The 14,134-nt window shown below is 43.3% G+C and overlaps 1 protein-coding gene across 3 annotated transcripts in view; it reads left to right on the top strand.

Moving 5' to 3' along the window:
* Positions 1-14,134, top strand: part of PAK3 (p21 (RAC1) activated kinase 3) — a 297,238-nt gene that overhangs the window by 41,320 nt on the left and 241,784 nt on the right. For 2 of the 3 annotated variants that reach the window (XM_049872069.1, XM_049872068.1), the window contains exon 2: positions 13,099-13,194. The gene's annotated coding sequence lies outside the window, so the exon portion shown is untranslated. Of the gene's footprint in view, positions 1-12,434; positions 12,485-13,098; positions 13,195-14,134 lie in introns of those variants that run through there. The other variant, XM_049872067.1, reaches the window with a different exon arrangement.

The raw sequence follows: 14,134 nt of genomic DNA, 5'->3' as shown, positions 1-14,134 counted from the left end.
CAGCTCCGCCTTCAACAGTCTCAACTCCAGGGAACCATCAACAAGAACTTGAGCATTTGAGCGTATTGATCCTTTGCTTAAAACCATCTAATTGTTTGCCAGTAGGATCACCTGGCCTACAAGGCTTAAATGATCTCGTCCCTGCCCTTGTTTGCAGCTTCATCTCATATCACCCTCCCTCTTATGCCCACCCCCCCAGCCCCCAACCACACTGATTTTCTGTTCCTGTCTCATTCATGTGGAAACCCTGGTGCTGTAGTGGTTAAGAGCTACAGCTGCTAACCAAAAGATCGGCAGTTCTAATCCACCAGGCGCTCCTTGGAAACCCTATGGGGCAGTTCTACTCTGCCCTTTAGGGTCAATTTTTTTCTTTTAAATCTCATTCATGTTGTGTATTGTCTGTCCAACCCTCCTTCCAGAGTGTTAATAACTCTGTTAAGCAAGGACTTTGTCTTGGTCACCATTATGTCTTTATGACCTAGCACAGTGCTCGGCATATAAAGCTGTTAGGTGCCAGCGGTCATTTTTGACTCATAGTGACCCCATGTGACAGAATAGAACTGCCCTATAGGATCTTCTTGGCTGTAGTCTTCACAGAAACAGATTTCTAGGTCTTTCTCCTGAGGAGTTGCTGGGTGGGTTCAAATTGCCAACTTTTCAGTTAGCCGCCAAGGACTTAACTGTTTGTGCCACCAGGGCTCCTTTTGACATGTAATACCAAAACAAACAAACAAAACCCAAACCCATTGCCATCCAGTTGATTCTGATTCATAGTGGCCCTATAGGGAAGAGTAGAACTGCTCCACAGGGTTTCCAAGGCTGTTCATCTTGCCGGAAGCAGACTGTCACATCTTTATCCTGTGGAGCGACTGGTGGGTTTGAACTGCCGACCTTTTTGGTTAGCAGTCGAGCGCTTAACCGCTGTGCCACCAGGGCTCCTTTGTCGTGTAATAGGTAGTCAAGAAATATTTGCTGAGTGAATAAATAAATGAACAGGAAAATGGGCAATTTCAGCCCATCGGACTGACTCTAAGATGAACCTCCACGCAGCCCCATCTCTAATGTGCTTTCAGAACTTCTGGCGAAATGAGATAGCCAGAAAATGCAGGCTGAAATCAGGAAGACCAGTTTGGCCGGTAGCAATAATAACAGCATCACCAGCAGTTATTGAGACATTATTAGCAGGTACTGGCCATTGCTCTATACATTTTACTGATTTAACTTCCACAGTAACCATATGAGGTAGATTCTAGTATTATCTCCATTTGGCAATGACGAAAGCGAGACCCAGGAGATTCAGTAACTTGGATTCAAACACATGCAGTTTGCCTTGAATCTTTCTGCTGTACTGTGGAAGAGTGAGAATGCACTCATTTCCTCTGGTCTCTTTTTCAAAACGCCCTGGGATCATTTCCTCTTTGCAATCTCATTTGTCTTGAACCCAGCCCTGGGAAGCAGGTAGGGGAGAGCTTGCTATGTTGGCGGACAGCAAGCAACCAGCGAGTGCAGGTCTAGTTAGCGTCCCCACCGGGAACGAGACATGTCAGTGATTGACAATACAAATTAAAAAGCAGGGATATTTTGTACTTTCGTGATATTGAAGTCTTTAAAACCCTCAAATTCTAAGCCAGCCTCACCAAACTAAAAGGGAATTGCAGCAGCAAAGTAAATTTTACACCTCTTCAGATTTTTCTAACATCAAATGGAACGCTTCCACTGAGGTGAGAATGACATTAACTTGAAGCTCTGCGGGGCTGAAACCTCAGCTATTACAAGAGCTGGATTGCACCCAGCACCTTCACATGGGAAGAGAAATTAACACACAAGGAAGAGGGAACTGACTAGGCAGGCTTTGCTATCCTGACTACGTATAAAGAAAATGAAAAATAAAGCAAGATAGGGAAAAGGCAGTATAATCCTATTGAATGCTCATCTTTAAGATGTTAGCATGCTTATGGGCATAATAGAATTATTTTTTTTCTTATCTCTTTTGACCCGGTTTAACAAAAGACTGTTGTTTATAATGCAATTTGAAGTCAGCTTACACTTGTATATATATACCCAGAGGCTGAATCACAAGGCTATACCTGGGACTTTCCCTATATATTATATCAGACTCCTAGAATCAGAGAAGGGACCTAACAGACCATCTTGTTCCACTCATTTACTTTCTAGATGAAGAGACTGAGGCTAAGAGAAGGAGTCTTGGTTTTTATTTTCACGAGGCGCTCAAGTGTATGTCTGTGTGTGTATCTATGTGTATGTGTGTCTGGGGTGTGTATGTGTGTGATGGGCTCGCAAGTGGGAGGTTTCACTCGGGAGCTGTTAAGTAAAGGGGAGAGAAGGAAAGAGCTACCCTATGGAGGGGAAGAAGTGAAAAAAAATGTTAGAATCCTTACAGTCTTTGATAAATAGCTGTTCGTTTGTCGCATAAACATATACTGCAAACAACACCTCTCTCAGTGGGGCAAACAGAGGGGAATGTTCTCAACAGAGGGAGGGCCTCAGCTGAGGAGGCTAAATGGGGGCATTTATCCCTCCCAGCCTGTTTTTTGCCATCGTGGAGATGGTCCAGTTCACCATCTAGGTTTTCCGTGAGGTCTCATCTTCTAAAGGCTGCGTTGGTAGTGAGTGGTGGCATTTAACCTCAGTGGGAGGGATGGGGCCTTTTTCTTTCATCATGAAATCCATTATTTGTCTTTGAAGCATAGTGCAGAGCTTTTTGCAAATTGCATGGCAAAAATAGAAATGCAGCCACTACTCAGTACAGCCCATGGAGGTCAGGGCAACCTGCCCCTCAGGCAGTGTGTACGGAAAGCGTGCTCATTTCCGAACTAAATGGCAAATCCTGTGGGCCATCTCTTCCTCTTCTGCCTTAAAGGGCGATAGATTTGAAATGAGGGAGCTGGGAGCTCTGGAGAAAGCCAGTCGAAGTGCCAGAGGGAGTCAGAGTGTCTCAGCCTGAACTATGAACTTACTGTGAGACCCTGGGTAAATCACTTCCCCTTTCTGGGCTTGACTTTTCTCATCTGCCCCACCTGCCTCACTTGCCTCATGGGGTAACTGAAAGATCTGACTGTGGAGAAAAGAGACTCGCATAAGCTCTGGAAAGCATAAAGCTCAATACAAGTGCAAATTATTATTATTGTTGTTTTGCCTGCTTCTTGCCTATGGTGGTTGGACCATTTTGGTGTATGACTTGGAATTTGAAATAATATAGGATAGCCCAGGATGGGTCCAAGGTCCCTGGGATTGCAGAAGGGAGATTTGTGGGAAGTGTCATTAAGGGTATAGCACTGGCCTCAGACAGACTCCTCGATGGATCACAGACCTGCCACTTCCTTAACCCCTCTGTGTATGTCCTTAGGCAGCTTATTGAAGCTCTCTGAGCTTCAATTTCCTCATCTATAAAATGAGGTTGTTGTGAAGATTTAAGTAAGAGAGTGAATGGGAAGCTCTTATGCCAGCAGCACTGGCATGTGGTAGGCATTTGATAATTATTATTATTATTATTGATGTTGCTGTTTGCTTTTGTGTGCTGAGAACTGTGATTCATTAAGTGCATATAGCTCAGTGGTCCTTGCTAAAAACACAGATTCCTGGGCCTCATCCTGAAGAAATTCTGATTCCATAGATTTGGAGTGGAGCACGGGAATATGTATTTAATAAGGACTCCAAGGGATTGGGAGCCCTGGTGCCACAGTGGTTAAGAGCTACGGCTGCTAACCAAAAGGTGAGCAGTTTGAATCCTCCAGCCGCCGCTTGGAAACCCTATGGGGCAGTTCTACTCTGTCCTATAGGGTTGCTATGAGTGGGAATTGACTCTATGGCAATGGGTTCCAGGGGACTGTGATGTGGGACCAGATTTGGGGAGCATCGTCTAAGCAGTGTTTTGCAAACTGCCAGTGATTCTGCACCGGTCAGGAAGTCAGTTTAATGAATAGTGACTAGCATTAAAAAAAAAAAAAAAGAATGGAATAAGAAATAACACTGTGGACTTCACCCAGTAAGGCTAACTATTGCTTTTTGAAATGTCTGTTTTCGTTATATATATGTGTGTGTGTGTGTGTATCTATAGATGTATATAGATATATATGCATGGCCACCAGGAGAAAAGACCTGGCAATCTGCTTTCTTAAAGATTTCAGTCCAGGAAACCCTATGGGACAGTTCTACTCTGTCATATAGGGTTACTATGAGCTGGAAGCGATTCACACCACAGAACAACAATGAATAAACACATATACATATAAATAGATTTCAGTAATTTTTGCTATATATATAGTATGCATGTCAAATGTATTTCTTCTGTAGGTCATGGTCAAAAAAGTTTGAGATACACTGAATGATGCAATCTTTCATTTGGGGAAACTGAAATCCAGAGAAATGATGCATCAAATCCCAGAGCAGGCAAGAAATCGCCACCAAGAACATGGAGTACAATCCATTTCTCCTCTCTGCCTATCTTAGGCTAGGTTCTCTAGAGAAGCAAAACCAATGAAGCATATAAGTGTATATAGAAAGAGACAGATTTATAGCAAGGAAATGGCTCATGCGGTTGTAGAAGCTGGAATGTACCAAGTGGATTAGGATAGAGGCTTCTCCTGATTCACAAAGCCGCAGGGGCTGAGGAACCCAAGATCAGCAGGTCATTGAGCATAGCTCTTATTCACAGGCTGTGAATATCCGGCAGGCAAGACTGCAAGTCTTCTCCTTTTTCACTTAGCTGCAGGGTCTGGAGAACCAAAGATCGGCAGGAGAGCAGGGCTGTTGCCCACAGGCTGTGGAGATAAGCTGCTAGCTCAAGTTCCAAGAACTGAAGGTCAGACAAACAGGAGGGAGCTGCCGGATCCAGAGCAGGAAAAAACCAGACATCCACTTATATTCAGATGCTGGCCACATGTCCAAGGAAACTCCCTTTCAACTAATTGGCTACTCACAGCAGATCATGGGGGTGCTCACATACAAACACTGAGAATCATAGCCTAGCCAAACTGACACACAATCTTAACCATCATACTGCCCATGTCTGTCATCCCAAACTTGAGTCAGTAGAGCTGGTTGCTTTCTGATTAGAATGAGTTCTCATATTGTATAATGGCGCTGGCCTTAGATGCAGGGCAGATTAGGGATATTGCTACTGGTATCAGGCTGATTGCATTGACCACATTAGAGAGAAAATGCATCTGGGTTTATTGGGGTATTTAGTTGCTCTTGGTTAGTGAGGGCTTTGTACAAAACCTGCCTGTCCAAATAACTGTCATGACTCTCAGTGATGAAGGGCATGGAGACTTAAAAAGAAGCAAACCCTGAAAAACAGATTAATTAGGGTAAAGAGTAGTCATAAAGCCCATTCATGTGAGTCCTACCATCTTGAAGCATGTTAGCTTTGACCAGGACTGGGAGGATTTGGTAAGAAATTACCCTGAGATCTTTGATAACCTGTGAGTGGCAGCAGAGGGGACTGCACCAAATATGCTTATTGAATATACATGAGTGAGTAAGGAAGTGGGTAGAATTGATGTAGAGAGGCCTGAGCTTTGAAATAAGGCTCTCAAGGGGAATCTCCCCCCTTAGGGTAAGATTTTTTCCATCTTCCTAAAATCTATAATAAATCTCCATTTACCCAACGTGATGGGAGGATGGAATCATATGGTTAACTAATGATTTTGGCTAGCTGATTTGCCCAATTTTCAGAGCCTTCAAAAAAAATGTACTGGACAGTACTCCGCTAATCATAATTGGGTCTTTTTTTGAGGACACAGCAGGCACTACGTGTTCTTGTTAGGTCTGCAGGACCATCTTTATGAGCAGAATACATTTTTGCAGTTGTGTAGTGCTAGATATTTCTCAAAATGCTTTCCTTTCTTTCTCATGTGAACCTCATAGCAACCCTGGGAGGTAGGGGTGGTATTTTTACGTTCCTTCATTTTATAGATAAGGAAACCAGTTCTGAGAGGTCATCTCACTCACCCAAGGTCTCTTGGCAAGTCAGTGGCTGAGTCAGGACAAGACCTCAGATCTGCTGACAGCTAGGTCAGTGCTTGTTTCACTACAGCATGCTGTGCACAGCAACTGCTCAGGTTATTAGAAGTTTCTAGTTGTTTCTATTCTAGATAACTTGGGAGGGGTAGGCCATAGGCCATGAAGTAGCTTTAGAGACTCTGAGCTGAGAAAGTAGATGGGTTCCTGGTTACATGTGGCCATGCCACTTTAGATACATTTGAATGAGCTAAGGAGCTTGTTAGTAATGAAGATGGCCTGGCTCTGCTGCCAGATTTAGATTCAGTAGGCCTGGGATGGGGCCAGTGATTCTTGTGCAGCAAGAGGAGGACCACACACGAGAAATATTGATGGGGATGGGCGATAAGGGAGATTCAGAATAATTGAAAAATATCAGGAGCCCCAAATCCTATATTTAGCCACTGAATACAACCACCTTTCCAACAAAGTCCATTGTCTGAGAAATAGAAAGAGGGAAGGAAACTGATTAAGTCTACTTTTACTTTCTTTCCTTTCACTCTTTCCTCTGCTCATAGAAGAGCTGATGATCAAAGCAATGGCTAAGGAAAGGGATGCAGGAAGCTTAGTTAGTCCACAAACAGTTCTGTATGCCTGACTAATAATTGTCTTCTGGCTTCACAGTCTTGGGAAGGAAAGTGGGGCCCTACAGGGTGAGTATAGGAATGCCAAAACATCCTCATCTTTGCCATGGACAGTCTTCATCTGGACAGGTCCGGTGTGTTCCTCTTGGCTCAGATATCCCCCAGAAGACACTAGTCCTTTTTAGCCTACATCCACTAAGCATGGACCAAGGCACCAGGAGGCCAGATGGGGCCAGAAAGTCCCATCCTCAGAATATACCCAAGGAAGCAAATGCTTTGCAGGGCAAGGTGTTCCAGATAGGGTGCTGGGAGACAGAAAGGAAAGTTGCTGCTTGAAAAATCTGATCTGAACCACAGGTATAGGCTGGGAGACTGGAAAGCTAGTACCAGCTGGACTAGATACCTGCTGGGCTGTGGGCCGTGTCAGGTTATCTGGCACTGCCCAATCAGCTATGCCAAATGGCTTAGTATGACAAATTATTTTAGTGCCCTCCCCTACACATTGTTATTTCATTAGCCTACTGGGTCTCCTTTTAGAGCAATACAGGATAAGAGTGAGGGGAAGTGCTGGGAGGACGGCTACAGTCTGGAGGCTCTTCCTGTGGGAGCCAAAAGTCCTTCAGTGAAGTCTCTTTCTCTGGCTCCCACACCTTCCTCTTAAATGGTTTTGGTGGTTTATATTATTTGGAGTTTGTTTTTTTTGTGATCACTACCAATAGGACAGAATTGAGTTAATACAGGACAGAATTGAGTTAATAATTATATCTGGCATGTGTGGTGTGTGTAGCCATTGGCAGATGCTTGTCACATACAATATCTCATTTAATCCTTCACACATGCTTATGAGGTAGGTAGTAGTATATGTATTTTACAGATGAAAGACCAAAACAAAAAACAACTTGAGAATCAGTGTGACCAAATGACTTACCCAAGGTCACATAGCTAGGAAGTGGTGAAACCCAGATTCAAACACAGGCTTTTCTGTTTTCAAAGCCAGTATTCTAAACCTCTTAACCACAGCCAGAGCCCTGGTGGCACAGTGGTTAAGAGCTCGGCTGCTAACCAGAAGATCAGCAGTTCAAATCCAGCAGTCATTCCTTGGAAACCCTATGGGGCAGTTCTACTCTGTCCTATAGGGGGATCGCTATGAGTTGGAATGGACTCGATGACAACGGGTTTGGTTTGTCTGTTTTTTTGTTTTGGTAACAAAAACCAATAATATTATTTTCCTCCACCCCTTGCTGAGCAAATCCTGTTAATTCTATCTCATTATTTCTAGAATCCATCCTTTCTTCTTTATTCCCATTGCTACCACCACTACTCTAGCCCTGAAACAGTCACTGTTGCCATAGCCTCCTGCCTCTTTCACCTACTCACTTATCCATTTTTATCCCTCTCTTATCCATTGTCCACACTGCAGCCAAAGTGACATTTCTAAACCACATATGTAATCATTCATCCTTTTGCCTGAAGTCTTCCAGTACTCCCCACTGTCTAGAGGATTAAGTTCACACCTCCTAGCGTGGCAATCTGACCATAACCATCTTTCCAGTGTTACATTCTACTATTCTCTTGGTAGGAGATAAATTCCCAAATTCTCATTTAACCTATGCTCCAGCCACACCAAGCTACCCATGGTTTCCTGGGCATGTTATGCTCTTTCATTCCATAATATTCTCCTAATGCCCTTCCCTGTTTGGAATGCTCTACTTTTCTCCATCTGGCAACCAACTGTCATTTACTCTTTAGCTCAGCACTTCTCACATATCAATGTGCGTAGAAGAAATCACCTGGGCATTTGTTAAAGTGAGGATTCTGATTCAGTGTATCTGGGGTGGTACCTGTGATTCTGCACTTCTAATGAGCTCCCAGGGGATGCCCATGCTGTTGGTCCGCAGACCATGCTTTCAGTAGCAAGAATCTAGTTGATAATATGAGATGCTTATATATAACCCAATTTGTTGATTTCTCAACTAAAAAAAAACCAAAACATTGCCGTCGAGTCGATTTTGACTATAGGACAGAGTAGAACTGCCCCATAGGGTTTCCGAAGAGCAGCTGGTGGATTTGAACTGCTGATGTTTTGGTTAGCAGCCATAGCTCTTAACCACTGCACTGCCAGGGCTTCTTCTCAATTTTAGACAATACCTGTTGACTCGTCTTCCTGGTATGAAAAAGGAGGAATTAACTCATTTAACCCCTTTTACCCAGCACTTGATATTTACCATTTGAGACACTTATACTGCCTTTGTGAAATCAAATAATAAACTAAAAACTCTGTTTTGATTTACGTTAACCTACATCAGTATCTTTTTAATCCTCACTTGGTATGTTAAGGCTATTAGCTCCCCTAACCTTTCATTCACTTCTCTTTCCCCATCTAGAAAAATCAGCTACTACTGGGCTCCAGTGAACTGTGGTCCTGTGGGAATGTGGTCACTTTGTCAGCAAAGCTTTCTTGGACCAACCTTTGTAAAACACTATTGATTGTTGAAATGGCAAATGTTTTGTTACTTATATTTAACACAATTAAAAAAAAAAAACTCTGTGGATCGCATGGTTCAATCCCATTGTGTATGTGGTCTCCATGTGTTGGGAGCCCACTCAATGGCAGCTAACAACAACAGTGAGGAAGTACACACTCGGAGAGGCTAGGTACTTTTCCCATGGTCACACAGCTAGCTTTTGGCAGAACTGGGTCTTGAATCCAGGTTTCTTGCCTCCTACTACATTCACCTTGCTGCCTGCTAGGCTACCACCCTTCTGTTGAGAATTGAGCTAATCTGCCCTGTGTAGAGGGCAGCTTTTAGTCCCCAGTCCCCTTCTCACAAGGAATATGAGTCTTCATCACTCATCTGATAAGCCCCAGGCACTTCGCACCAGAGTATATGAATTTACCTGCCTTCCCTATTGCAACTCTGGATATTGCCTCTTGGCACTCTTTATTGCTTTTGCTCTGGTGATAGAATCAAGACAAGGTCTTTATAGGAATGTTATTAGCATTGGTCCCAGCCAGCAGTGTCTTCTCAGAGAATCAGTGTGGTCTAGTGCCTGGTGGCGTAGTGGTTAATTGCTACGGCTTAACCACTGAACTTAAGGGTTGGCAGTTCAGATCCGCCAGGCGTTCCTTGGAAACCCTACAGGGCAGTTCTACTCTGTCCTATAGGGTCGATATGAGTTGGAATCGACTCGACAGCACTGGGTTTCTGGGTAGTGCAAAGAAGCTGAGGCTCAAGGTCCAGAGGGCTTGGCTCAATTCTCAAAGGTTTGACCTGAGACAACTTACTTAACCCTCCAGCCCTCAATTTCCTTAACTGTAAAATGAGAAAAATAAGATCTTGATTCTCTTATCTCTTGGGGATGTTGTGAAGCTAATGTGAGAGAATATGTTTGAGAATGCTTTGAAAAAAATATTTTTCAACTATGAAGATATAATATTACTATTAAATCAGTAAAACAGTTATTGAGCACCTACTATGTGCGAGCTAATGTACCAGTATTCAAGAGATGCCAAGGAGCACAAGGCCTGGCTGCCTCCATGAGCTTATAGTCTAAATGAGAAGGAGGTAGATACGTGAGTGGGAAAATAGCCAACCAGAGATGACCAGGGCTAAAAAAAAATGTGGATACTGTAGGATGAAAAATCATGGTGGAAGGGGGTGATCATTGAAGGCTTCCAGGAAGGGATTGGATTTGAGCTGTGGTTTGGAAAATAGGGGCAGGATTGGGCTGCTAGAAGAAAGAGGAAGGACATTCTTGGTAGGGGCAATGGCACAAGTAAGGGCTGAAATCACAAGGTGTGCTGAAGGCCCAATTTGCATGGAGTGGAGGCTGGCAGATTATCGCTTCTCAAACTTCTCCACTTGGCTGGAATGCAGAAGACAGACTCAAAGCATCCTTCTCATGAAACTGAAGTAGAGGCCAAGTAGGACTACTGATCACTGCCCCATAGGGTTTCCAAGGAACCGCTGTTGAATTTGAACAGCTGACCTTTTGGTTAGTAGCCAATCTCTTAACCACTGTGCCACTACGGCTCCATAGGAGGGCCTAGTTCTGTGGATGGGCATAATAATAGTTCCTACCTCATGGGGCTATTCTATAAGTGAGATGATGTGTGTTAAACATTTAGCACAGTGCCTGATACATGGTTATTAGTTAATAAATATTAGGTGTCATCATCAATTTTCATCTTACTTTGAAGTCAGGGGTAATGACATGAGCTTTGCAATCTGACTGATACTAGTTGTGTGTCCTTGGGCAATTCACATTACCTCCATATTCTCAGTTTCCTTATCTTTATAATGGAATAATAATAGTTCCAACTAAAAAAGGATTATTGTTAGGATTAAATGAGTTAATCCAAGTAAAGTGCTTATCACAATGCCTGGCATATAGTAAGCATTCAATAAATGTTAGTACTATAAATAGTATGGCTAGTTCATCATTAATGTAATATGACTACATAACGGAAAGCCTGGAAAAAATTAAGAAAAATACACAAAATCATTCCAAATCTTAGTACTAAGATACAACACCTTGTTATAATTTTGGGGTTCTGTTCTTAAATCTGAAATTTCCTTTGTTGAGAAAATCAAAACTGCAGAAAATGGCATGGATTTGAGATGCAGTGGCCATTTCATTTAACAAATATTGACTGAGGAGCTACTATGTACTAGGCCATGTTGCTGGGATGCAACAACAAACAGGACAAGCGTGATCCCTGCACTTAAGAAGCTTATAGGCCCAGAGAGTGGGATTGTTGTTCTTATCGTTGTAGTTGCCGTTGAGTTGATTCTGACTCATGGTGACCCCATGTGTGCAGAGTAGAACCTCTCCCTAGGGTTTTCAAGGCTGTGACCTTTCGGAAGCAGATCTACAGGCCCTTCTTCCGAGGCGCCTCTAGGTGGGTTTGAACCACCAACCTTTAGGTTAGTAGTTAAGTGCTTAACAATTTGCACCACCCGGGGAACCAGAGGGAGATAGGAAAACAAAATAAATGCATAAGATGGATAATATGTAACATGGTATTAAGTACTATGGGGAGAAAAGGTAAGATAGGGGGATAAGGAATTCTGAAGTGGTGAGGAATATGGGGGTTAGGGGAGTGGGACCAGTAAGGTCCATGGTTTTAAAGAGGGTGGTCAGGGAAGGCCTCACTGAGAAGGGGATCTTTGAGTCCAGCCCTGAAGGAAGTGAGGAGGTGAGCCATACAGGTATCTCAAGGAAGAGTATTCCAGGCAGAGAGCAAAGGTCTCAAGGGTAGGACCAGGTTGTTTAGGGCTTTGTAGGCCATCATGATGACATTGCCATTCAGAAGGAATGAGGTGGAAAGCCATAGGAAAATTTTGTCTCAAGAGGGCCATCATCTGACTGACTTCCCCTATTTGGCCCTCTGCTTATTTTGCCCCCGTAGGCCTTGGCCAATAAGGACCCCTGGTGGCGCAGTGGTTAAGAGCTAGGCTGCTAATGAAAAGGTCAGCAGTTCGAATGCACCAGCTGCTCCTTGGAAACCCAATGCGGCAGTTCTATTCTGTCCTACAGGGTCCCTATGAATCAGAATCGACTCAATGGCAACAGAGTTTGTGTTTTTATTTTTATTTTTTAGACCTTGGCCAATACTAAACAAGAGGCAGCAGCCCAAACAGTTCCTGCAGAGCTGTCTTTAGGCCTCTGTGGACTGCAGAGAGAGGGTTCATTTGTCTGGAGTGGGAGACAAAGAGGAAGCGATGGTGTGGAGAATAAAAGAAAGAGATACAGTCTCTTGGAGCTGTCAGGGACCCACACAGTATAATTCTGCCACTTGGCATCTGTTCATCCAGCCTTGGCTTACACACTCATTGTCTCACCAGCCTGCTCAGCCTCTGAAGGACCTTCTCAAGGTCAGAAAGCCTTTTGACACATTTCCTGAAAATCTTCCTCCTTTCCACTGGGTGGCATTAGTCCTAGTTCTGTCACTTGAGCAACCCCAGATGAGTGCACAGGGAATCACTTTTGAGGTTTGAAAGCATCCAATATACACCCCTGCCCCTTTACTTCTCTCTTTTTCAGGCCCTGTGTTTCTAGTCCCTTCCAGAGACATTCCGTTATACAGGAATGGATTTAGAACCCTTTGCCAATCTCTTGGCCCTGCTCTGGAGGTGTTCCACTTTCTTAGTGACCCTCTTAAAATGTGCTGCCTAGCATTGGATAGGGCACTCCAGGAAGGAACAGTGGAGATTGCAATGTGGCAATTGTTTTCTGGGATCGAGAAACTGTACTTTGATTAATACAACCTAAAATTGTGCCCTGTTATTAGCAGCTAAATTATTTAGCTACCTAAAACTTTTGCCTCAGAGTATACTTGTGCAACTCAACGCAGACCCCCAGGTCTTTGTTTTTATGTGAGCTGCTGCCAAGCAGTGCTTCTCCTCTCCTGGCCTCACAAAATGGACTTTGAAAACTTTTAATTAAGGAATTTTTTTATCTTATTTAAATTTCACCTTTTTTGTTTTAGCCCAGTGTTCCAGCCCATCTGAGTTCGTTTTGAATCTCAATTTTGCCCTTCCACGTATTTGATATCCCTGCCAGCTTTGGGTCATCATCAGACGTGGTAAGTACATTTTTTGTGTCATCTAAGTTACTAATAAAAATGGAAAAGCCCTGTGGCCTTTCTCTAGAGAACTTTCTGCTGGTTGCTTTGGGTAAAATGATTTAGTCATTTGCCAATCCATTTGACTGTATTATAATCTGTTTAATATGTTACTGTCTCAGCTCATTCATGAGAAGGTTATGGGAGACAATTTCAGAGGCATTGCTGAGTCCAAGATACATTGTGATTTCAAAAGAAAGGATGGATGAGGATGTAGGGTGATCTAAGATGGAGCCTTTTGGTTTTCAAAATGGAAATACTATTATTGTTTCTTCCAGTTATAGAAGTAATATTGGCTTGTTGGAAAGGTCAATAGCACATATAAGTATACAAATTAGAAACTGAAAGTCTCATTGTAATTCTGCGCATGGACACCCCAGCAGATAATAGCGGTTAATGATTTTATGCATGCGTGAACGCAGATCTGTGATTTAAATGAGGTCATAGACTGTTGTGTTACATTCTTTTCTTCAAAATGTCCTTCCTTGTCAGAACATACAGTTTTATCTCATCCTTTTTAAACAACAGCGCGTGTCCTTTGGATGTTTCATAGTTTATCTCATCCATCCCACACTGATGAGCATTTAGATCATTGGCAAATTTTTCCTGTTGGAAGCGGTGTTGCATGATGAACTTCCTTTGCTGGCCTGATGAGATGTTGTGCTGGGTGCTGAGTGCTGAATGCTGGCTCCTGGATTCCCATTCCTTTTCAGATCTTGTTGTCTATGTCTTCAATGTCCAAGGAGCACTTCTCTCTAAGAAAGAAGAGCTAATGAGGGAGCTGCCAGCCCCCCACTCATCATGGCTTGAATTTGAAAGTCTAACCTTGTTCTACTCTGGAGCAGAGTTAAAGATGTTTGAGTTACCAAGGGCCTTAAGAGGAGCAAGACACCTTAAGATC

The sequence above is a fragment of the Elephas maximus genome, chromosome X (genome assembly GCF_024166365.1).
Source record: "Elephas maximus indicus isolate mEleMax1 chromosome X, mEleMax1 primary haplotype, whole genome shotgun sequence".
Taxonomy (NCBI): Eukaryota; Metazoa; Chordata; class Mammalia; order Proboscidea; family Elephantidae; genus Elephas; species Elephas maximus.
Note: the sequence above shows the minus strand (reverse complement) of the source record. Positions and strands in the feature narration are given on the sequence as shown.